The sequence below is a fragment of the Triticum dicoccoides genome, chromosome 1B (genome assembly GCF_002162155.2).
Source record: "Triticum dicoccoides isolate Atlit2015 ecotype Zavitan chromosome 1B, WEW_v2.0, whole genome shotgun sequence".
Classification (NCBI taxonomy): Eukaryota; Viridiplantae; Streptophyta; class Magnoliopsida; order Poales; family Poaceae; genus Triticum; species Triticum dicoccoides.
The window spans coordinates 252,701,400-252,728,135 of record NC_041381.1 but is presented as its reverse complement, the minus strand read 5'-3'; the positions used below and the strand labels follow the sequence as shown (position 1 = coordinate 252,728,135).

Here is a 26,736-nt window from a genome sequence, read left to right as displayed (position 1 = left end):
CCGTGCCTCCGGCCGCCCTTCCCCGTCGCCTCGCCGGAGTCGCCGCCTCCTCGCTAGAGTTCGGATCTGGCCAGATCTGGACGAGATCCACCAGGATCCCAATCAAACACCGTCCCCACCCCGGATCTCCTCGTCCCGCACGCCTCCGTCCCGCGTTGACATTCACGGAGGTAAAAAACACCCAAGTCCCCAGGATTTTAACATCATGTGTGCATCTTTGCGATGCCATAACTCCAGGCTCGTTACATCATGTGTGCATCTTTGCCATGCCATAACTCCAGGCTCTTTACTTCATTTCATTCCATTTTTCCATGCTTGTTCGAATCCATCTTGATGCTCATTTAATCATTGCAGAAGTGATATATGATGTTGTCTGTTGTAGTTTAACAGAATTTGCTGATTTGTCATTTTTGTTGCATTTTGTGTGTGCTTCCTATGTGCTTGATGTCTACATGTTTAGGAGCATATTCATGACATCGTTACAGTGGTGCAATCCATGTATTTTTGTGTGCCTTGTGGTGAGTGCATCAAGCTTGTGAAGTGGGCTACTTGATGTTACTGTTTTGTTAGTCTGAATCTGTTATATCATGATGCTATGTAAACCTGCTGCTACAAGTCATTCTATGCATAATCTGGAGATGTTCACTAAGGATATTTTGTTATACATGTCATGATCTACATATCCATGCCCTTGGTTGCCTTTATAGCATTATTTAGCTTGTTGTAATCTTGCTCTCAAATTGCTAAATAATGTTGCTATCAGCCTGTTAACATTAAGTTCAGTTTTGTCATGTTTTGCTACTGATCCATGCACCCTATGAACTTGCTCTTGCCATTTGTAGCTTCATAATTTTGTCATCTTACTGTTGGTTGACTTCACATGCCATGAAATGCTCTGTGGAGAGTGGTACAAGCTCACCAACATGCCTACTTATCGGTGGTCCTGCCATGTGCTGTTATCTTCACTGTCTGAATCTGTCCTATCACTTGCCATGTTTGCATGGATCCTACCATCTTTTCTGTTGATCTTTGGAATTAGTTCAGTACGGGAGTTTTGTTCTTTGTATTTAGTATTAGCATGAAATGCTCTATTTTTCCATGATAGCTTGCTGTAACATGTTGTTTGATAGCTCTAAACATTGCAACCTGATGTTATTTCAGTCAAGCTCAGTGATTTTCTGCTAAGTCTGTGAACTATTATTATTTGCAATCTTGCCATGTCCATTTGAGCATGTTATGGTGTTTTCTGGAGATAGCTCATTGTTCATGTTTTGTTATGCTTCATCTGTACATCATGTCCATGTCATTTCTATTCATGGTGAGGTGTTGTAGCATGTTGTCGTGTTTCCCGTCGTCATTTGAAGACGGAAGAAGAGTTTCTCCTAAATCTTGTCCGTTCTCTCGTAGATTCGTGGTTCTAGCTTCATGTTATCCTCTCGAATTATTCCATTTGTCAAATATTCTTTCTTACCCATCCGGAGTATGTCAGGAGTTGTTTGCTGTTGTGTTTCACCGGAGGCCATCATTCCAGAAGAATTCTTCGTCCTCACATTCTAGCTATTGTTATCCAATTATCCTGACGCATCTGTCAAGTAATCTTTAATTGGCTCGCTATCTCTTTGTTCTTTTGCATCTAAATCCCCTCAAGCATATTCGTTCTTCTAATTCTCACCAGTGATTCATTCTCATTCTTCATTCTTTTCAATTCTTACACTGGTTCGTTCAAGATTCCACTCTCTTTGTTTTCATGTCAATTCATTCATTCTTTCCAATCTTACCGGTGGTTCGTTGAAGACCTTCATCAAGGTTGCGCCATATAGACATCAAATCCTTTTCCAACAAGAATAAGTAGTATGCAAAAATCCATTGCTTGTCATCAATTTAATTTGATGAAGGATAAGCATACAATTAATCTTATTCTTATTTCCTCCAAGCGAGTAATCCCTTCCTTCGGAGTTTGTTCTTGATGAATAAATTCTAGTTCCAAGTGTTTTCAACTTTTCTTTTCCGGAGTTATATTTTCCTCGGCCATTTCGTCGGAACCTCCATCTAAATCATAGCAAGGCTTAAACTTATTCTTTCATCCTTCATTCTATCTCATCATCCTTTTCTCGTCGGAGTTCTTCATGGTGGTTCTTCTTCATTTAATTCATTATTCAAGTGTTGATCAAGATTCTTGTTGGAGAAACTCAAGTATCTTTTCCTCTTGCATCCATCTTGTCAAGTTCGTGTTCTATTCCTTCCATTTTCAGCTGGAGTGCTGCCGAAATTCTTTCGTTCTTATTCCTTTCTATCTTCTTCCAATCGGAGTGGTTTCAGAGTCTATCTTATTCCGTGAGCTTTTGATTCTCGTCATACTCGCCGTTCCTCTTTTATACCCGAATGCTCTTGAGCTTGTTCATCTTCTCTCTTGCGGTTTTGTTTCACCTCTTCCTCTTTCTCTCCCGTCTCGTTCCTAAGATCTCGGGACGAGATCTCTTGTTAGTGGAGGAGAGTTGTAACGCCCCGAATCCGATGCGCCAGGTGTCTTCCAGTCATTCGTCGTTGGTGCCATGTCATTTGCTTGCGTGTTGCATTTTGCCATGTCATCATCTGTATTTCATCTGCATGTTTTTCAAAACTTGCCTTCGTTCGGGTTCCCCTGGTTCTCTGCGTTGTCCGTTCGGAGCCCAGACACACTCGCACGCGCCTGTTGCACCTCCCAGTTCTCGTTTCACAAGCCATTGAAAAACGTTCTGTCAAAATTCGTTTCATTCCATTGTTCCATGCTTTTTAGAATCCATCTTTATGCCCTTATAATCATTGCAATAGTGCTATATGATGTTGTCTGCTATAGTTTAATAGAACTTGCTGATTTGTCATTTTTGTTGCATTTTCTGTGTTCATCCTATGTGCTTGATGTCTACATGTTTTAGGAGCATATTCATGACATCTTTGCCATGGTGCAATCCATGTATTTTTGTGTGCCTTGTGGTGAGTGCATCAAGCTTGTGAAATGGGCTACTTGCTATTACTGTTTTGTTAGGCTGAATCTGTTATATCATGATGCTATGTAAACCTGCTGCTACAAGTCATTCTATGCATAATATGGAGATGTTCACTTTGGATGTTTTGTTAAAAATGTCATGCTCAACCCATCATGCCCTTGGTTGCCTTTATAGCATTATTTAGCTTGTTGTAATCTTGCTCTCAAATTGCTAAATAATGTTATTGTCAGCCTGTTAACATTAAGTTCAGTTTTGCCATGTGTTTTGCTAGTGATCCATGCACCCTATGAACTTGATCTTGCCATGTGCAGCTTCATAATTATGTCATCTTACTATTGTTTGACTTCACATGCCATGAAATTCTCTGTGGAGAGTGGTACAAGCTCACCAACATGCCTACTTATCGTTGTTCCTGCCATGTGTTGTTATTTTCAGTCTGAATCTGTCCTATCACTTCCCATGTTTGCATGGTTCCTACCATCTTATCTGTTGATATTTGGAATTAGTTCAGTAAGGGAGTTTTGTTCTTTGTCTTTAATGTTAGCATGACATGCTCTATTTTGCCATGATAGCTTGTTGTACCATGTTGTTTGATAGCTCTAAACATTGCAACCTGGTGTTATTTCTGTCATGCTCAGTGATTTTCTGCTAAGTATGTGAACTGTTATTATTTGCAATATTGCCATGTCCTTTTGAGCATGTTATATTGTTTTCTATAGATAGCTCAGTATTCATGTTTTGTTATGCTTCATCTGTACATCACGTCCATGCCATTTGTCTTCATGGTGAGGTGCTATAGCATGTTGTTTTGATGCTTGTAAGATGCCTAGTTGCTGTTTTGGACAGCTTGTCCTTTAAACTTGTTTCATGTGTATGTGTTGCTCTGTTGCTCCGTTTTGAGCATGCTCTATATGAAACTTGCTTTGAATTGCATGTAGTTTCATATTATCATGTTGCATCCTTGTTTTGAGGTGTTTGCTTGATGTTTGGATGCATTTTGCATCAATGCCATGTTTGACTTGTTTTGCTCATATCTTATAGGCCGTAGCTCCAAATTAAATGAACTTTATATGTAACTTGACTAGAATTTCGTGTAATCATCATGGTGCTCTTTAACTTGTTGTTTAACAACTTCAACTTAATGTTTGTTCAGATCTGGACCAATTTCAAAATTTGCATATGAGGACTTACCGGAATTGTTATATGTTGTTTCCGGCCTCATTTAAACTTGCTTTGACGTGTTGTTCTTGTTTGCATCATATCTTGCCATGAGTAGCATCATATAGCGTTGTCATGCATCATACTTGGTTGAGCATCATGTCATGTTTATGTGTTGTGTGTTTACCATGTTGTTTGCTTCTTTCCGGTTGTGCTTCTTCTTGTTAGTTCCTGTTTCGTTGCAATCGTGAGGATTCGTTCGATTACGCTTGGCTCGTCTTCGTCTTTTCGTCTTCTTCATGGACTCGTTCTTCTTCATGACCGTCACCTTGGATCTCAGTACTATCATTGCTATGCTAGTTGCTTCGTTCTATCGTTATGCTGCGCTACCTATCACTTGCTTATCAAGCCTCCCAAATTGCCATGTCAGCTTCTAACCTTTTCACCCTTCCTAGTGAACTGTTGTTTGGCTATGTTACCGCTTTTGCTCAGCCCTCTTATAGCGTTGTTAGTTGCAGGTGAACTTGAAGATTGCTCCATGTTGGACATGATTATGTTGGGATATCACAATATCTCTTATTTAATTAATGCATCTATAAACTTGGTAAAGGGTGGAAGGCTCGGCCTTATGCCTAGTGTTTTGTTCCAGTCTTGCCGCCCTAGTTTCCGTCATACCGGTGTTATGTTCCTTGATTTTGCGTCACTAACATGGTGTGGGTTTATGGGCCCCTCTTGACAGTTCGCTTTGAATAAAACTCTTCCAGCAAGGCCCAGCATTGGTTTTACCATTTGCCCATCATAATAACTAAAGTTGATATTAAATTTGACGCATAGGGAGTTAGCGCTACCCGAGGATTTTTTCTACATAGCAGGGGGGCCAGCACTGATGGTGTTGGTCCCAAACGGGCAGACTGCGGGGCCACCACGTGGCAACTCGAGGATCTGGTTTTACTCGTAGGCTGACCTATCCGGACGTTGCCTAAGACGAGATACGCGCGGCTACTATCAGGGTGTCGGCACGCCGGGAGGCTTTGCTGGATTAGTTTTACCATTGACGAAATGTCTTGTGCACCGGGACCCCGAGTCTGATCGGATGTCCCGCGATGGAGGATTGTCTCCACGGATCGTGAGCTTATAATGGGCTAAGTTGGGACACCTCTGCAGGGTTTAAACTTTCAAAAGTCGTGCCCGCGGTTATGTGGCAGATGGGAATTTGTTAATATTCGGTTGTAGAGTACTTGACACTTGACTTAATTAAAACGCATCAACCGCATGTGTAGCCATGATGGTGTCTTTTCGGCGGAGTCCTGGAAGTGAACAAGGTTTGTGTTATGTATGAACGTAAGTAGTTTCAGGATCACTTCTTGATCACTTCTAGCTTCTCGACCATTGCGTTGCTTCTCTTCTCGCTCTTATTTGCGTATGTTAGCCACCATATACGCTTAGACGCTGCTGCAACCTCACCACTTATCCTTTCCATTCCCATTAAGCTTTGCTTGTCTTGATACCCATGGTAATGGGATTGCTGAGTCCTCGTGGCTCACAGATTACTACAACAATAGTTGCAGGTACAGGTTATGCTATGATCATGACGCGAGAGCGATCTATACTTGTTTTGGAGTTCTTCTTCTACTTCTTCTTCGATCAGGGGATAGGTTCCAGGTCGGCAGCTTGTGCTAGCAGGGTGGACAACGTTTGAGTTTCTGTTTGTGGTTCATCCGTAGTTGGATGTTGCTCTCTTGTATGATGTTGTATTCATGTGGCATTGTATGCCTCTTGTATGTATCCCCAACTATTATGTAATGGTATGATGTAATGATATCCACCTTCCAAAAGCGTCTCCAATATGCGCTTCTATCCTTAGTGGGACCTTCGAGTTCCTTTAGGATAGGGTCGCATATTGGGCGTGACAACATCTTACTTGCTTATGTCAATCACCATGATATCACATTATATCAAATGGACATTAAAAGTGCCTTTCTAAATGCTGAAATTGAGGAGGAAGTTTATGTTAAACAACCTCCCGGCTTTGTTAATCCTAAGTAATCTGATCATGTTTACAAACTTCACAAAGCTCTTTATGGTCTTAAACAAGCTCCTAGAGCGTGGTATAAATGCTTGACCAAGTTTCTTATTGAAAAAGGCTTAGAGATGGGAAAAAATTAATTCTACACTTTTTACTAAAAGGGTTGATGGTGAATTATTTGTGTGCCAAATTTATGTGGATGATATCATATTTGGTTCACTAACCCTCATTTTAGTGAAAAGTTTGGAAGGCTAATGTCGGAGAAGTTTGAGATGTATGATGAGTGAACTCAAGTTCTTTCTTGGTTTGCTAATCAAGCAAACTAAGGAGGGTACGTTTGTTTCCCAAACAAAGTATGCCAAGGACTTATTCAAGAAGTTCAACATGCAAGAAAGCAAAGGTATGAGAACACACATGCCTACTAGTGGACATATTGACTTGACTAACGATGGTGAACAAGTTGACCAAAAGGTTTACCGCTCTATGATTGGTTCATTGTTATATCTATGTGCCTCCCGTCATGATATTATGCTAAGTGTGTGCATGTGTGCACGATATCAAGCGGCCTCCAAAGAATGTCATCTTAAGGTTGTGAAAATGATAGTGATATACTTAATTCATACACCAAACTTTGGCATTTGGTACCCTAAGAGGTCTTCTTTTTATCTTTTTGGCTACTCTGATTCGGACTATGCCGGTGACAAGGTTGGTAGAAAGTCCACTTTGGGAACTTGTCAATTTCTTGGTAGATCTCTTGTGTCTTGGTCCTCCAAGAAACAAAACTCGTTATCCTTATTAACCGCCGAAGCAAAATACATTGCCGCCGGTTCATGTTGTGCTCAATTACTTTGGATGACCCAAACTCATAAAGATTATGGGATACATGTGAAACATGTTCCATTGCTTTGTGACAATGGAAGTGCTATTAATATTGCTCACAATCATGTGCAACATTCTTGGACTAAGCATATTGAAGTTCGTCATCATTTCATTTGAGATCATGTTGCTAAAGGTGACATCAATCTTAAGCATGTTTGTACCGATAAGCAATTGGCGGATATATTCACCAAACCTCTTGATGCGGAAGTATTTAGCCATTTGAGAGGTGAATTGAGCATCATTGATGCCTCAAACTTGGAGTAGAAACTCCATTTGGATGCATGCAACGCATGAGCCTTTCTATGACTAATCATTGATATTTCTCTTAAGACGATGATCATGTGTATTGGATCCATACTTGTACCGTTGCATGTTATCTAACCCTTGTAGGTACTTGGATAAGCCCAAATCTATGACATTGCAACTCACTCACATCCTAAGCAATCTCTACATCACCAAGTCTCTACAATATGGTGGCTGGAGACAAGGAAGGATGAATCCCTTCAATATATCAAGTTACATGTTTGTCATTTTGGATACACAAGTGCTCTTCCTTGCAAAACTAACCCATGTAGGTAGAAGTACTCAAACTACAAGCGGTGCTCCCAACTATTGATGAACAACATCAACCTTGAGCATCCTACACAAGTTCAACTACATGATCAAGATCAACAACACCACCAAGGTATGTTATTCCATCTTAGAGAAACTTTACCCCAAGTCATTGGTCAAAGAAACTCAACAAGATGAGAATACATCAAAGTGCTTAAACGAAAAATGGCAACCCCATTTTGAGCTTAAACGATTAGTATGACCTATGATCCAGTGACTTCACTTGAATCCTAAGTCAATATACTCTAACATAGGTGACTTTGTCGCCGACCAATTCTATATGAAGTTCTCTAGTGTTTCTTTGTGTTCTTGCATTTGTCTCTTGCTTGTTTGTTCCCCTTTCAAAAAAATCATCTAGATTTCATTTCTTTTCTCTATTATTTTCTGAATTCCCTGCATCTAATTCATTGCAAATCCTTTAATTAATTCCTTGAAAATCTTAGTGAGATCTTATTTGCCTAGTGAGCTGAGATGAAATAATTTTTACTCATCGTTGAACTCGGTATCTCCAATCCAAACCTATCGGTCTAACCGAGGTACAAGGAACTCTTGTGCATAGATCATCCGTCAAACCGACATGGTCTAACTCGGTTGCACCGATCAGGATCCTCTGTGACCTCGACAACTCGGTGTCACCGATGATAACAAATCGGCGTTACCGATTTCAATGTTGTAGGAAATTGTTTCCCATTGTGTCCTGCATCTTTTCTAGCTCCACTCGATGATTCTTATACTCTACCCGCATCATAATCTACATGTTGCTTTGGTAACGACAAAGAAGTCCTGTGTCGGATAGGCCTCGTTGTAGGCAACACCTTCAGCCTCCAAAAGAATCGGCTGGTGTCCTCTCGTCAGCCTTCAATGCTGACCCTGGTAGCAGCCATGGTTCATCCTTCGTACGGTAAACTGGAGAAACCTCCATACACGTTTCATCGTCATGCATGGCAGCGGAATGTACTAGATATAGACCACATCCAGTATGCTGCAATGGATGGCTACCTTTGTTTCAATATCTACAAGGGTTGGATGAAGAGCAACAACCAAGTTGGCGGTTCAAGCAAAGAAGTATCGGCCAAGAGGAAGAGGGACAAGGACGAAGTCGAGGACGTGGACAAGGACTCCGAGTAAGGTGGCAGTGTCGTTGCTCATGGTGGTTCTAATGCAGTGTCTACCGGAATAGTTGCAAAGTTTAATTTCAGGTGTGCTTAATTTAATTTGAGGGGTGTGTTGTGCTGAGCCCCCAGCAGAACTATGTTATGTTTCTTCTTATTACTTTAACTCTTCAGTAAGTACATACTAGTATTTCTTACATTTCATATTTTAGTTGGGATAGTACTACCACTCATTTATTCACATTATATACGTACAATATATATGGCCAACATCATATAGCCAGCAGTTTAGTTGTCAAAGAATTTCAGGGTGCTTAGTTTTGTCAAAGAATTCCAGGGTGCTTAGTCTTATTTGAGGGGTGGGTTGTGCTGGACACCATTATTGTGACTAGCCTTTTTAATAGTACTATATGCATAATTTGGCGACGAGCGCTCTCTATATGTACCACCTTTTTTTAATTTCAAGTTTTGCTCCATGGCGCAATCCATCGATACTACTGTTGTACAAAAGTATACATTTTTTAAAAGGCTAGAGGGCGGGGCAGTCTAGCTTGGTCGGTTTCACGAGAGGCGAGGCCTTTGTGATTTGACAGCTCATTACTGCTGGAAGGCGGGGCCTTGTGATTTGACTGCTCATATAAATGCACCGACGACCTGATCGAGGAGGAGCAAAGAACCGTACGGTATACTCAAGTTTTCCACTGGAGTAGTACTCCTAAGGAGGAGCACGAAACACGGCAGCCCAGTGCCATATGGCAATAAAAATGATCTAATTTGCTAGTCATCTCATTGTTAGCATTGTTCTATTCATTCCCTCAAAAAACAAAAACCATTGTTCTATTCATGCCTCGCAGAGAACGTGACACATGCGGCGAAACACCCGAAGCAAAATATGAAACACAACAGCAAAAGAAGAAGGAAGATTATCACCCCAAATGATCTAATTCGCCGCGGAGTCGTAACTGCTTCTTCATCGCCTCCACGACCTCCATCTCCTTGCGTGTCTCCTCCGCCATCTTCTTCATTCTGTCCATGACGCGGGATTTCTCAATGCAAGCCTTCATCATCTGTTCCACGGTCGCATTACGTACCTTGACAGGAGTTGGGTGCTCGATGCGGAGTTTTGCCAACTCCTCCTTCTGTTCCATGATGAGGGCCTACAGCATCTTCATCGAGGAACTACTATTCTCATGCAGCTTCTTCCAGCCGGCGTTCTTCTCCTTCAATAGGTCGATCTCGTGGCAGAGCTTCGCCTTGTCCTCCTGAAGTCACAGGATTTCGCCGGTCGCCTTCTTCTCCAAGGCAATGCTCTTCTTCAGCAGCATCACCAAGCCGGCGGTCAACTCCACCTGCTGATTGAGCTCAGCGGGCATGTCGTCGAGGCTCTCCTTCAGCAACTCCGTCAAGCCTTGGATGAACTCCTTCTGCTTATTGAGGTGCTTATTGAGCTGATCGGGCATGCCGTAGAGGGATAACGACTCCAGCTCCGCCGGCTCAGCATGTTCACCTCCGCGGCTAGGGCGCTCCTGGGAGCCATCGCCTGCCCATGAGAGATCTTTCGACGTCTCTGCGTGGCGGCGAGCCCTCTTTTTTTTCCGCAGCCTTGGTTGCCGCTCCCTTGTTATGAGTAGTTCGCGACCTAGAGCTCTGCTCACCGGCCATGGCAACGACGGACGAAGAAGAAGCACTTATGAGGAGGAAAGGTAGAGTAATTTTCGGTTAGGTAGTTCCCCTTTTTATAAACTAAGTACTAGCACTAGTAGTACTAATACCTGCATAGTGGGAACACGTTTAGGTTTGGTACGTAGTACTAGTAGGTGTGAGCAGGCTTTCGAATGTGATGGGAACAAGGTAAAGATTAATTCATGGTTTTGGTTTCAAGGCCCGAAACGGCTCCCGATGAGTTTTGTGGAACATAAATTTCAAGTAGACTAAACTGCTCAAATGCGTAAATATTATGTTACTGTCAAAAATTGGCACAAAATACGAAGGAGACCAATGGAAGTACTACTAGCAACCCACGATTTAACTACTCGCATGCGCGCAATGGAGTAATAATGTCTTTCTTACACCCTCACGTCCACTCAATTTGCATGCGCTGTATTAATTGACCATCAATGAAGTGAACGACTTTACACGCACAAAATTATCACATGGGGTGGATCTTGGTACAAAATTGCGTCCGCCCGTACACCCGCGTGTGCGTGCGAGGGAATGAGTGCATGCGTGGCGTGCGTGCACATCTTCGCTTCGTGTATGTACCGCCAGTATGGCTCAGGGAGGACGAGTACATTCTTCTGGAACCAGCAGCACGTCACTGTGATCAATCCACGCAAGGAGGTCGCGAAAACGTCTCCACATGTGCCACGTGGCTTCATGAACTGTAAGAGAGACACTGCGTAGCGTGCCATTGGTATTCTAATTTACATGTTTTGCACATACTCGAAGTACTAGTAATTTACACGTGCATTGAACGCATCAGATTTTGCAACCAAATTATGAATAAATACCACACTATAGCATGTAAGCTCTTAGTCATATATGCGTGATGTAGCCCTTCGTTTAATTCTGATAGTTCATCTTATTCAAAATCAAATTAGTTTTTATAAAAAAGCTAAGAACGCGTGAATAGGAAAAACATGGGATTATAGTGGAATGTCGTATTGAATCCTACAGGATTGTACGAGTGTTTGATTGTGCATAGAAAAAACGCAGAATTCTTTCAAAGAGGTTTGAGTGGATGGGATGTTTCCTATGAAATCTAGTGCAAATGAATCATATGGAAAAATTCCTATGGTTTACAATCCTACGAATCAAACAACCAAGATAGGAAAAATTACTAATGATTAGAATCCTCCAAAATTCCTTTGAGAATCCTTTGAATCAAATAAGCCCTTAATCTATTTTATGATTCATGGAATTGTGCATTGTAAAGCATAAAGTAAAAAACAAATAATGGCAATTCAACTAGAAAAAAAGTTTGGGCAGTTATGATACGGAAGATTCTAGAACAAAAGAGAACCACTATTGTTTTGAGGTTTGTGCATTATGCTTAAGTTCAACCATGGAGTCTGCTAGATTGTACATGTGGCAAAATCCGGTGGGGGCTAGAAGATGGTGCGAGGGTCCGAGTGGAGGGAGAATATGAAGGAATGCACAAGTGCGAGATCGATATTTAGAGAGAGGGGGCGAACACGTGAGCTGTTGCACACAGTGGCAGAGCCATGAAAAATAAATGAGCTAGGGGGCCAAGCATTGCTAATCCTTTACGAGGAGGGTCAATTCATGAAATTAAACCTTTTTTAGCAGCAATTGTCTAATGATCACATTCATATTAGCCTCGATATATAGTAATGTTAGGGGGGGGCAGGGCCCTTACTGCCCCCTGTCTTCGCCATTGTGCACGCATCTGAGAGATGAAGCGGAAGGCATGGATGATGAGAGGGGGACGTTGGATATATAATTAATGCGGGTGTATTAGCTATTTATGTTAATCCTATATAGAGAGGTATAGATTGATCGATGTGGACGTGGGAGAGGTATAGATTGATCGATGTGGACGTGGGAAAGAGGGTGAGACCTCACTGGATATATCGATTGATCGGTTTGTGTGCAAAACTATGAAAGACCTAGCTATATACACACATACATAGAGGAACATCAATCATTGCGCATGCACGCGTGAGAGATAAAGAATGCCCGGTATGAGGGAGAGGGGGATGTGTGTGGGTGTGTGCCTTCATGGGAGACCGACCTGAAGAAAAAGATTGCATGCGTGCGATAGATAATGCCGATTGGTAGTGTGTGTGCATGCATGCACGAGAGAAAGTTAGTGGTACAATTATAAAGAGAAGACTATTGTGGGGGTGTAAAAGAATAGGTGAGGTCATAATCAATGCAAAGTTGAATTCAAATATTTGAATAAGAGATCCTCATGTTTGAAACCCATGCATGCATGAATATAACGGAGATCTAATTAGAATTTGCATGTTGTAATGTAAACACATTGAACAAGGTCAGACTGATTTGAATTTGAGATACCGCTGGCAGACATCATTTGCCCATGTCGCATCCCCGCATGTAATTGGAGATGATGGGCGGCTTTCGCATCACATATCTATATATATACCCCTATATATATTATATTATATATATTTTTATACTGTGAGCGGGTAACTTTAACTTTGAAAGATGGTCGTTGGATGAGGCGAATCCGAAGGTCCAAAGATGGCAAATTTGAGCACTATTGGCCGTTGGATATCATCTAGATTCCACCAGATTTCGCCACATGTATAATCTAGAAGACTCCATGGTTGAACTTAAGCATAATGCACAAACATCAAAACACAAGCACTTCTTATTTGTTCTAGAATCTTCCGTATCATAATTGCCCAAATGTTTTTCTACATGATTTGCCATTATTTGTTTTTACTTTATGTCTTACAATGCACAATTCCATGAATCTTAAAATAGATTAGCTTTCTTATAAAAACTAGATGATTTTGAATGAAACGAACTATAAGAATTAAACCAACATCTACATCATGCATATATGACTCAAAGCTTGCATGCTATAATGTGGTATTTATTCATAATTTGGTTCCCAAATCTCATGCGTGCAATGCACGTGTACCTTAAACTAGTCTAAATGGTGTTTGTGTGTGTGTTGTGCGTGTTGAGGTGCAAATTGTCTTTTCTTTTGTGTACACGTTAAGCTTGTTCTTCCGAAATTTCAAGTCGTGCCTTGTTATGCCGAAAATTGAAGCTAGCGTCTCTGTCTATCGTGCTGTGAAACTCCCGCCTCTTCAACCCGTGCCTTGTTAGCCCGAAATATTTAAGATATATCTTTGTCTTGTTGTGCTCCGACAACTCCCTCCATCTCAACGCGCGCCTTGCTATTCCGAAATTACAACGCGTGCGAAAACTCCCACCTCCTGTGAAATCCTGACACGCGAAATGCCCGTGGTACCCCTGAACCGAAAGAACCGCCTCAAAACGGTGGGGGTACTTTCATAACTTACCCCACATTTCAGACAAGCGCATCTCTAAGCCATGGTTCCCCACTGGCATCCCATCTGCCCACCCATTCGTACACCAAGGCCGCGAAAACCCGCGATGAAACCCCACACCCTGCTCCGCCCACCACCCAGCCGGAGCTTCTTCCCTGACGACGTCGTCCACAGCAACACCTCGACGTCCCTCGTCCACCGTACCGGATGAGGATCCGTCGTCGATCTCATCGTCCCGCCGGTTCAGCCACCCCATCCTCCACCTCCAAGGAGCTGCCCCGATGTTCCCCTCGTCTTTCGCGCCACCTCCATTCCCACATCGTCGTCTTCACCTGCACCACCGGAAGAGCATCATCATCACCGTTTCCTCGGATGAAGCTGCGGCCTAATCGGCGCCACCAAAGAGGTTGTACACTAATCGCCGCATTTTCTTCTTGATTCGATCTCACGGTGCTACCGGCACTCGGTCCCTAGCCCACACGGCGCGGCTCCATCCACGGCGGCGTCACCGGCCACTTCCTCCACGGCGTCGCTCCCTCGGCGGCGAAGTCCACATCAGTAGGAGCCGCTACTGCTTTATCTCTCGCTCGCGCTGCTTCTCTGCTCTTGCTCTCGGTCCCCTGCCTAGTCTGCTCTTGCTCGCGCTGCTGCTCTCGCTCTTGCCCTTGCTTGCGATGCTGCTCCGATTTGGCTACACTTCAGTCGACTGAATCGACTTTTGGGTCAGTCGATTTCCAAGGGGTGGGCTCGCCGGGGTGAAGGAAGAACCAGCCGCAGCAGGGAGGGGGGCTCGCCGGAGAGGTACCCCACTATCTATCTTAGGGTTCAGGATGGGGGCGGTGGTCGCCGGCATTAGCGGGGCGTTGGCGGGGCGGTGGCATGGGGATCGCTGGAGAAAAATCTCGGCACGGGGGGCCTAGAGGGATGGCCGGGGTGGCGGCGGACCGACGGTGGGGAGTGTTTTTGGGGTGGGCGGGGCGGCGCACCGCCGGCCGTGCGCGGCAGGGGGCTGCTATTTGGCCGGTGGTGGCTGGCGGCTCAGGGGGGGTGGAGGATGAAGATGAACCGCAAGCCCTTGATTTCATATCCAACGGCTGCAACATCGACTGACCAGAGATGAAAAAGTCAGTCGACCGACGTGTATCCTGACCTTGCTAGTGCGTTCAGTTTCGACAGCAAAATTCAGTTTCGATAGCAAAATTTAGTTTCGACAGTTAGGTTCAGTTTCGACAGTTAATTTCAGTTTCGACAGTTAAGTTCAGAGATGAGCGGCTGATGTATTTTACATCTAGCACTTTGTGATTATGTATTTTACGTCATGTACTGGAGATGCTATTAGAATTCCACTCAGGTTAACGTTGTTCCTTGTCTCTCTTGTTCTGCTTCAGCCTCGGCGTCGTACAACTCACCGGAGCTGCTCCAACGATGAAACCCTCCATCACAGCGGAGCAGTACCTCGGGCTCCATCTCCAGACGCCTAAGATCTTCTTCCCCTCCTCCGAGAGCAAAGTCAGCCGGAGCATCCTCACCGGCCAACCCAATCACGCTGAGATCGACATGGCTTCGCCAAAGAGGTTGTACACTTGTTGCATCTCTTTTTTACTCTACATGTTATATATATTGTCCACTGAGCACTCGTAGTAACGAGAAATACGATTATTTTATCCTACTATATGATAAGCAGTGAGGTACCAGGCAACTTAGCTATCCATGATGGACTCTCTTGAACGCCATCATTATTTATCTCTGCGTGTTTGAGCTGTGCATTTGTCGATGGGCCTGGGAGTTGAGCTAGTATGGCAGTGGCCTGGGTCGAAAGTAATAGAAGTCGCACAAAAACATTTTTTAGTGTAGGATTTTCCTTGCTCAAGCCTGCCTACTAGAATCGCCAGTGCTTGAAAGGAAAAGTGAATGAAAAACATAGGAATTTCAAAGTTTCCTATGGTACTACTTTTCATGAATTTGGTGCAAAGGAATGGAGCAAAGGAAAATTGTAGGATTTGTTCCTTTGGTGTCTCCTTGAAAGAAAAACCGTAGGAATTCTAGTTTCCACTTATCCTCCTTTTCATATTCCTATTCATCAAGCACAAGACTAAGAGATAGTAGCATAATAGCATTATAACCGTACATTTTCTTGTGGTTTGACTTAATCTCACCATGCTTTTTTGCATCATGTGATCTTCAATTGTTGTGAATCAAACACCCACATTGGCAGAAATCCTTTGTTTTTAAATTCTCTGTTTTGCACATGCATTCCTATCCTATTCCTGTCTATTTCCTATCCCTGCATTGTTAGAATCCTCAAATTCAAACAAGCCCTTACTCAATTACTTCTGTTACAGATATGTGTCAAAGAAAACCTTGTGTGGTTTGTCCTACTCCTGCGGCGCTGTGTTACACCCCAGCTCAGCTGCTCCAATGACGGAAGGGTTCACCACAGTAGGGGTCCACTCTAAAGACTGTCTTTCGCCGCCTCAGATCTTCTTCCCCACCGCCGGCAGCCACGACAACTACATTACCATCATCAACTAAGCAGATGACCTTGAGGACTACATGGGTCCGCAAGAGAGGTCACACTCTTCCGTGTCTGCTTACGTTATGCGTCGCTTAATATGATGACATGCTACATTATCGTCGTGTTCACCTATTAGACTCCGAGTTAGGTACAAACTAATGCTGAAACTTGAGTTTTTAAATGGTTGTGGGGTACATATTGGGGCAGCAATCAGTATTATCTGTCTACTATCTGGTTAATCTCCGGTGTCTACTATGAGTTTCATGTTGGGTGCAAACAAACATTAAAGGAGCCATTATCTGTATTTTTTAACTAAAGCTATTATCTGCCTGCTATCATTGGTTTTGGGTCTATCCACAGTTTGCTACCATCACTCTGGATTTGTGCATGCACTCCTTACATAATCTCACTATGTTTTATTCCTATGCATGCCAGTTATTGTACACAATGGAACTGATCATGTAGAGCAAAAGATACGAGCCTTGCATGGCAATAAAATTTCATGCAGACGTCGTTCCATGGTGGGCGCAAAGGCAGCCCCCCCTCCACCCATTTTGGATCATAATCAAGAGGAAGATAACTGTTCTGAGGGGGAATCAGAAGGAGAAGACCACTCCTATTTACCCGATGAGGTCTTCGCTCAAACTTGGCATGCTGATGTTGGTAATATCATGCATATGGTGCCTTGCATTGCTTACTGTATACATTAAAGATGTCATCTGCTTAGTTTAGACATGCTTTGTGTCAATGCCATCTGTTTTGTTTCTTTATCGTATATGTGAATCATGCAATGCCATCTTGTCTAGCCAGGCATCATATATGCGAATTTTGCAATGCCACCCTGGTTAGACAGTCATCTTATATGTGAATTATATCATGCCATCATTTTTTTATTATGTGTTAAATTTGTCAACAATTTTAGTACATTCAATTACTCTTCCTGTGCATCAGCCATTCGGCACAATCATGGGAAAATCTGGAGTGGAAACAAGGTCTTTAGAGCAGACAATGCTATCTGACAAAGCACATGTCTTGCTGGTTACCGATAGCTCCTCAGAGGAGGATTCAGACACAGATGACCAGTCATATTTCCCCCCTGAGGTGCATGCCCTAACTTGGCAGGGTTATGTTACTCATATCGTGCGTATGGTATCTTGCATTGCTATGTCATTTGCTTAGTTTAGACATGCTTTGTGTGAATGCCACCTGTTTAGTGTCTAATTACCACATATGTGAATTATGCAATGCCATCTTGTTGCCAGACATTATATATGTGAATTATGCAATGTTATCTTGTTGCAAGGCATTATGTATGTGAATTATGCAATGCCATGCTGTTTAGGCAAGCGTCATATATGTGAATTATATCATGATGTCCTTTTTTTGTATTTCTCATTGCTTTTGTCACAATGTTTGTACATTCAACTGCTCTTCCTGTGCATCAGCCATTTGAATTGGTGATGGAGAAATCTGGAGTGAAAACAAGGTCTTCAGAGCAGACAATGCTACCTGCTGAAGCAGATATCTTGCTGGTTACAGATAGCTCTTCAGAGGAGGATTCAGAGGCAGATGACCAGTCCTATTATCCCCCTGAGGTGTATGCTCAAACTTGGCAGGGTTATATTACTCATATAATGCGTATGTTGTATTGCAATGCTTATTTTTTACATCATATACACAATATTGAATGCCATCTCCTTAGTTGACACATCATATATGCAATTGCCCTCTGCTCACTTCCTTAGTATATAAATCATATATTTGAATTATGTCATGCCATGATGTTTACATAGACAACATGTATCTGAATTATGGCATGCCAACCCATTTTATAAAGACATAATATAGTTATATCATCTCATCCTGTTTACATATTCATCATATTTTAAATTATGTCATTCTATCCGTGAATTATATCATGCCATCATGTTTCCATCGACGGCATGTTTGGGATTTATGGCATGCCAACCACTTTAATAGACACATCGTATAGTTATATCATGTCATCCTGTTTACATAGTCATCATATTTTGAAGTATGTCATTCTATCATGTTTAGTTAGCCATCATACATGTGAAATTGTGTCATGCTATCCTGTTTAATTAGCCATCATATATGTGAAATTATGTCCTGCTATTCTGTTTGCTTAGGCAACATAAATGTGAATTATTTCATGCCCTGTTTTCTTCCCTACTATCCATTGCACCTGTCTATCTTACAATGTCTGTACATTCAATTACTTTTCTTGTTTATCAGCCATTTCAATTGGAGGGAGTGATGCCAGTATCTGTGGGAGTAAAAACACGGTCTTCACAAAAGATCATGCTACCTATCGATGCAGATAGAAGCACGGTTGAACTTGCCCAAGAATCAGCCCCACCACACATAAACCACACTCATGCAGATTGTACCCCTACCCAATTGGACAGAGAACCAGCTACACCCCTTCTAACCCCAACCCCAGCAGATAGACACCCAGTTCCCGTTGACACAGCACCGTCTCCACCACAGAGCACCCAAACACGAGCAGTTAGTAAGGCAACTGCAGTGCCCAAATCACGAGGACCACCACTCCGAACTTGAAGTCAACGCTTAAAGCAGATGAAGAATTGTTCTCAGGTCAGGTTCCGTAGCTATGGTTCATACTACTTTGCTCTTGCATCACTGTATTTACTGATACCAACCAATTTCAAATTTGAAGGATGCAATTGAAACTCCAATGGCGCAACAGGTTTGTTTTAAACCTGTTTCTTCAATGTGTTTGGTTGTTTGCTGTTGTAACTTACTCTATGTTGATTTTAGTTTCAATTGAATAAACAGTTATGTTCTCATGCCATGCACATTACAAGTGTTGTTATTGCTGTGTAGTTTCCCACACTTATATTCTATCTATGCTGCTTTGTCTTAAATAGATATGATTCGAACTGTATCTATCTTGATTTGGCAAAATAAACTAGAATGATATAGACCATACAGTGACCATACTACATAGATATATGTTTGTTTCATACTGTTATCCTGTCCACCTTACTACTGAACTGGTTTACCAAAATGAGTTTCATATACTACATTGTAAACCTGAGATGTGTTTGTTTGTTTCCCTTTTAGAACACGGATAAAATATTGGAGAAGAATACCCTGTTATGCAATGGTAAAGGAAGTAATGCAGATAAGGTTCAAGATAGTGAGACATCCCTGTTGGTCTCCAAGAAAGCTGATAAAAACTATATTGAGGACACTGAGACAACCCCTAAATCATGTCTTGATGTAGTGTTCGAGTTACTGGCTACCACTGCTGGCACCGGCTCTTCGAACTCGTTGCCTGAATCAGTTCGGCTTCTTGAGTCTCAACTTCAAGTTGAAAGACATCGATCAGATGTTATGCGACAGGAAGCCGAAGGACTGAGGAAGTCCCTACATAATTCAGATGCATACTTTCTGGTGCAACAGCAGGCGCTGGAGGACTTAAGCGCCAAACAAGAGAAAGTTAATAAGCTTGCTAAGCATCTTGCCAGCATTATGGGTACCTAGGATATTGTTTCTTGAGCTCTTCTGAAGTGGTTTCAGTTCTGGACTTGTTTTGCTGCGGCGTTTATATGCTGCTGTGTTCCCTATATTTGCACTGGTGGCGAACTTTGATGCCCAGTGGATGTAATATATGTAATAGCCGTGATAGCCTAGTGTAAGTTGCTTGCTTATTTATTTCCTTGTTGTCTTGTTTATTTGTTTGCTTGTAGTTAGTGCAGTTCTTTTTCTGCGGTTTGCTAGTGGCTGCAACAACCTATTTTTTAAAACTAGGCCACAATAACCATGGGCTAATATTTACTGTAGTGACCTTGGACCTACGGGCCATAGAAACAGTGGGCCTTCTACGGGACATATAAACAGTGGGCCTTCTACGGGCCGTAGAAACAGTGGGCCTTCTATGGGCCGTAGAAACAATGGGCCTTCTACGGGCCGTATCATCAATGGGCCTTATACAGGCAGTATGATCGATTGGCCAAACATGGGCCAATAACAGGCCGCATTATGGCTGTAAACGGGCTAGAGTTGAAATCGTCTGTTCATGGGCCGACCATAACGGGCCATCGTTAATAGGTCGTATTTCATGACGCTATGAAAACAGCCCAACGTGTTAATGGACCACAAACGGGCCGACTGTAACCACGGGCTGAATTTGGTCCATAAGCAGAAAATGACAGTAACGGGCCATAAGTAAACGAATGCTGGAAATGAGCCCAAGAATAAATGGGCTCTGAGAAGGCCGAAAGATAACATGGGCTGGAAATGGCCCAACGGAATAACGGGCCCTTAATGGGTATAAAGTGATACACTGTTCATTACGGGCCAGTGTCACCACGGGTCGTTAATGGGTGTAAAATAATACACTGTTCATTACGGGCCAGTTTCACCACGGGCCCTTAATTGGCCAAGAGTTACATAGGGCCTCATATGGGCCGAAAGACGTCATGGGCCATACATGGGCCAGAAGTGAAAACGGGCTGGAATCATATTGGGTGGCCCAGATGACGCTACTGGGCCTAATTCGGATAGGTCGTAACGGGCCTTGGGTTAGTGGGCTGTAAATGGGCTATATGCGAACAGGCCGTTAACAGGCTTTACATGGGCCGGCCCGCCACCTTTTGACCAAGTCAAACGGGCCGGCCTTTTCACAGGAATGGGCCTCTGTTGGGCCGTGTCACGTGTCAACGTATCATAGGCGCCTTCTATCCAATGAGTGGATGACATCTGTCCCAACAGTGAGCCGACACGTGTTTCCTCCAGCCAATGATGATTTTACACATGGAAAATCCCCATTGGTCGGGGCTGTTAACGGGTTATCGGATCCAAAACCCGACCCGATAGCTTAACGGCGTTCTGTTATGGTGGATACCACGTGTCGGTCACCCTTGACGCAAGCACTTCTGTGACCCGCGATTTATCGTCATGGAAGTGGACACTTCCGTGATGATAATTTTGGTAATGTCATGGAACACTTCTACGACAGCACAGGTATGACTATCTTTATTCTGTCATAAATTTGTCATGGATGTACATGCATGACAAAAACGCGACCTACTGTGACAAACAAGTATCATCACGGAAGTGTATTTTTTTTGTAGTGATGCAACGTAGGGAAACATCATTTGGCCGCTTCCGGTATAGCTCACCATCTTGGATGCAGTAGGTCGTGGCCTACCGGGCCACGCGTTCTGCGTCCTCCTATTTCTCTGGCAGTGTCCCTTGCATTAGGTTATCCTTGAATTCCGCGGTCCAATATCCCTCCTAAGGCTCCAGCGCCAAGAGTAAACATGCTCCCGAGGTCGGGCCACAGGCCGGGGCTCCTGTGGTAGGCGGCTGAGGGAGTTCCTCCCGAGGCTGTGTTGTGCTTGAAAGTGACGGTGTCGCCGATGGTTTGAAGAGTCATTCCTCGAAAACGCCAGGCTCCTGAGGCAGCCGCTTGGATGCCCTCCTGGCGATGTCATCAGCCTCCTGGTTGGTGCCACGGGGCACATGCTGCAACTCCAGCCCCCAAAACTGCTTTTCCATCCTGCGCACCTCTGCAAGATACGCTTCCATGTGCTCGTCCTTTGGCTCGTACACCTTGTTGGAGATATTGACGAGGAGTTGTGAATCGCCCTTGATGATGAGGCGCTTCAACCCCAGTGTTGCTGCAGCTTTCAAGCCTGCTATGAGGCCCTCGTATTCTGCTATGTTTTTGGAGACCTTCTCACCCTGCTAGAAACAGAGCTAGATGACGTAATAGAGCTTGTCCTGAGTGGGGAATATAAGCACTGCACTAGACCCCACACCCTGTCACGAGAATGCTCCATCGAAGTACATGACCCAGCCATCTGGTGCGTCACTTCCTAGGGAGAGCGATCGATCCTCGCCTGCTTCGAGCCCCGGTGCCTCTGTCCATTCCGCCATAAAACCTACAAGTGCGGCTCCCTTGACGACCTTGGTTGTGCCGAACTCCAACTGAAATGCTTGTAGCTCGATGTTCCATTCAGCGACCCTTCCAGCAGAGTTGGGGCTCCTGAGTACCCTTTCCAATGGGTAGGCCGAGATGACCTTGATGGGATGACCTTGAAAGTAGTGCTGTAGCTTACATGAGGCCACCAATAGCGCGAGCAAGAGCTTCTGAGGCATGGGGTATCGTGCCCTTGCATCCCGCAACACTATGCTGACGAAGTACACTGGACGCTCGACGAGGGTGGGTGTGCTGACGAGGTCTGCGCCCTCCTGAGGGTGAGGCGTCTCCTGAGATGATGGAGCCCCCTGCGCCTGGCTGCCTGGCACGGCCTCTTTAGCCCTGGGGGCGTCTTCCTGCGAAGGCTGGTCTCCATTTGCCGAGGCCTTCTTGGTCTTGTGCTGCCGTGGCGGGGGTCGTGGCCTGTCGTGATGCAGTCTTGACCTGGCGCACCTCCCAAACCTCTACTAGAGCTGCGCTGGCATAGTAGGGAGTGGAGGCAAGGTAGAGCACCAGGGGCTCGAGGGGCACGGTGCCACCATGACCGCAGGGCTGGTCAGATATTTCTTGAGGTCTTGAAACTCTTGGTCGTCCTCCTATGTCCACTCAAACGGGCCTCTCTTCTTCATCAACTTGAACAAAGGCAGGGCGCGCTCCCCTAGCTCGGAGATGAAGCGTCCTAGCGTAGTTACACGTCTGGCGAGCTTCTGCATTTCTCTGAGGGTTTGCGGCGGACTCATGTCTTCGATTGCCTTGACCTTCTCCGGGTTGGCCTCGATCCCTTTGTGGGACATGAGGAAGCCCAGAAGCTTGCCAGAAGGAATGCCAAACACGCACTTCTCCGGGTTGAGTCACGGGTCCACCTCGCGGAGGCTCGCGAAGGTCTCCTCCAGATCCTGGATCAAGGTCTTCGCCTCCCGAGACTTCACCACAATGTCGTCGATGTAAGCCTCGGCGTTTTTCCTGAGCTGTCGGCCTAAGGTGATGTGCATCAGCCGCTGGAAGGTTGCGCCCGCGTTGCGCAACCCGAACGGCATGTAGGTTTAGCAGTACACCCCGCATGGGGTCAGAAAGCCTGTCTTCTCCACGTCTTCTACCGCCATCTTGAAACATAGCAGGTCGCACTGGGTGATGGAGTCGACAATTTGGTCGATGCGGGGAAGCAGGAACGGATCTTGAGGGCAGGCTTTGTTGAGGTTGGTGAAGTCGACGCACATGCGCTCCTTTCTTCCCTTTTTTGGCACGACAATGGGGTTTGCCAGCCATTCGGGGTAGCGGACCTCGCATAAAACACCCGCTGCCTCCAGCTTACGGGTTTCTTGGATGATGAAGGCCTGCTTCTCGATGGATTGCTGCCTTGCTTTCTGCTTCACGGGGCGCACATTGGGGCACACATTCAGGTGATGCTCAATCACCTGCCTTGGGACCCCCGCTAGCTGCTTGGGTTCCCATGCGAACACATCCTTGTTCGCGTGCAGGAACCTCACCAGCGCCTCCTCTTGGTCGAGGTCGAGGTTGGCACCTATGGTGAGGGTGGCTCCCGAGGACCCGTCTTCCTCAAGTGGCACCTGCTTAGTCTCCGCCTTGTCCTGGGTGAACTGCTGCTTCTTCTTGGTCGGTGCAGCCCCCTTGGCCTTGGAGGTGTCCATGTCGGCAGGCTAAGCTGTTGCAGCTGTCTTGAGGGCGATCTTGAGCGCCAACAGACCATCCTTGGTATCTCCAGTCACGGTGAGGATGCCGCTGCTCCCGGGCATCTTCATGAAGTTGTAGGCCGTATGGGTTGCTGCCATGAACTGAGCCATGGTAGGGTATCCAAGGATAGCGTTGCACAGGAGGCTGATGTGGGGGATGTCGAAGTTGACCAGCTCCGTGCGAAAGTTGTCGTGGGTGCCGAAGGTCACAGGGAGGCGGATCTGCCCCAGGGAGCTGGAGGAACCGCCTCCGACGCCCAAGAAGGGCTTGCTGGGACAGAGTCATTCCAGCGGTACATGGAGGAGGCTGAAGGCCTCCACCGAGAGCACGTTGAGGCCGGCACCGCCATCGATGAGGGTTTTGGTGACGGCCATCTGGCAGATGGTGGGTTTGCAGAGCATTGGGAGCGCGCCCGAGGAGGCGGTGTTGACGGGGTGATCGTCCGAGTTGAAGGTCAGGTCGGCCTTGGGTGCCGCCAAGCCCGGAGGAGCTCCTTGCCACGCAAGGGCGGCACCGATCTGGCGAAAGAACGGCTTGGCGTGGGGGTCCGAGGGTCGCGCCTGCGAGCCGCCCAGGAGAGCTGCGATGATCGGGGGCGCTGATGCCGCATAGTGGGTGAGGAAGAGGTCACGCAGCTCCTCCCATGAGGCCACAAAAGATGTTGGCAAGTTGAGGAGCCAAACGCGTGGGACGCCGGTGAGGGCCATGGGAAACCAGTTGGCCATGACCTTGTCGTCGCCTCTGGCCTTGAGGACGGCCTCCTCGTATGCCAACAGGAAAGCCAGCGGGTCCGCCGCGTCGTCATAGCGCGGCGGCATCTCTGGCTTGACCTTGTGCGGCCACTACACCTGCCGCAAGGCGGGGGCCAGGGCTCGGAGCCCCTTGGCCCCAGCGCTGGCGCCGGCCGCTGGAGCTGGAGGCGCGTTGTCCGCCATGAGGACGAAGCGCGGTGTTGGTGGAGAGTGGGCCGGCGGAAGGAAGAGCTCCAGCGCACCCCTACTTGGCGCGCCAAATTTCAGACACGGGGTTCCGGTAAAACCCTTAAGGTTCGAACTCTGGGGTGCGCACGGAGATCTCTCCCTACCGAAACACGCCCACAACCTCGCCGCGATTCTAAGCTAGCACCATGAACAACACAAGAGACATGAGGTTTATACTGGTTCGGGCCACCGTTGTGGTGTAATACCCTAATCCAGTGTGTGGTGTGGTGGATTGCCTCTTGGGATGATGATGAACAGTATAGAGGAAGAACAGCCTCGCGAGGAGAGGTGTTCTTGTGGTGGTGTGGTGAGTGGATGAACCTCTAGATGAGATGCCTTCTACTGTGGTGGCTATCCCTATTTATACAGGCCCTGGTCCTCTCCCCAAATATTGAGTGGGAAGGGATCCAACAACGGCCATTTTGTAAGGGGACAACTAGTACAAGCTATCCTGACTAAAGGTGGTGTTTGACTGCCGAAGGCGCTAGTGGTGACGCCGTCCTGGGCTCCACGGTGACCTCCATCCTGCCGTCCTGCTAGTCTTGGTCTCGTTCCACCGATAAGGAAACCTTTGTCTGATGCCTCGGTACTCCGCACCTGCGCTTGCCCCCTTTGCACCAAAGAGGAAACGAGGACACTACGCAGGCTGGCGCCTGCCTGGTCTCGATCATCATGGGTTGCGTCACAGGCACCTCGCGAGCTACCCGTTGCCTTGATCTCTCTGCCTCCTCGCGAGCCTACCTGGTGAGGCCGCTCTTGCGGAGGCCTTGTGTTGTCCGCCCCGCGAGGCTTGGCCACTCGCGAGGGTCTTGAGCTTTGGTTGATGAAACGGGCCGTACTGGGCCACTAGTTAAGCCACGCTGCAGGCCGCAGGCAGGCAAGTCTGGGGACCCCCATTCCCAGAACGCTGACAGTTTTGCCTTAACCCTAGCACATCGGTCCCACCTAATTTGTCATATTGGTCCCACCGAAAACCCTAACATTCACATTTTGAAACAGATCGGTCCCACCGAGTTTCACTATTCGGTCTCACCGAGTTGGGTCAAATGTGTGTAATGGCTAGATTTTGTGTGGAGGATATACATACCCCTCCACCCCCTTCTCCATTTGAGAGGGATCCATCAGAACATGCCTACACATCCACTACTCATTTTCCGAGAGAGAACCACCTACTCATGTGTTGAGTCCAAGACATTGCAATCCAACCACAATAATCTTGATCTCTAGCCGTCCCCAAATTGCTTTCCACTCAAATCATCTTTCCACCATATAGAAATCTATGAGAGAGAGTTGAGTGTTGGGGAGACTATCATTCGAAGCACAAGAGCAAGGAGTTCATCATCAACACACCATCTATTACCTTTTGGAGAGTGGGTCTCCTGGATTGGTTAGGTGTCACTTGGAAGCCTCTGTCAAGATTGTGGAGTTCGCCTACTTCGTGAAGATCTACCCAAGTGAGGCAAGTCCTTCATGGGCGTTGGCCATGGTGGGATAGACAAGGTTGCTTCTTCGTGGACCCTTCGTGGGTGGAGCCCTCCGTGGACTCGCACAACCATTACCCTTCATGGGTTGAAGTCTCCATCAACGTGGATGTATGATAGCACCACCTATCGGAACCATGCCAAAAATCTCCGTGTCTCCAATTGCGTTTGCACACTCCAATACCATCCCTTTACTTTCTTGCAGATTGCATGCTTTACTTTCCACTGCTCATATACTCTTGCCATGCTTGCTTGAAATGTATTGTGAATGTTTTATCTTGTGATAAAAGTCCACATCAACTTGAAGAACT

The 26,736-nt window shown here is 45.6% G+C and overlaps 1 pseudogene; it reads left to right on the top strand.

The window, feature by feature from the left end:
* LOC119350323 overlaps positions 1-26,736 on the top strand; it is an 84,737-nt pseudogene that overhangs the window by 53,120 nt on the left and 4,881 nt on the right.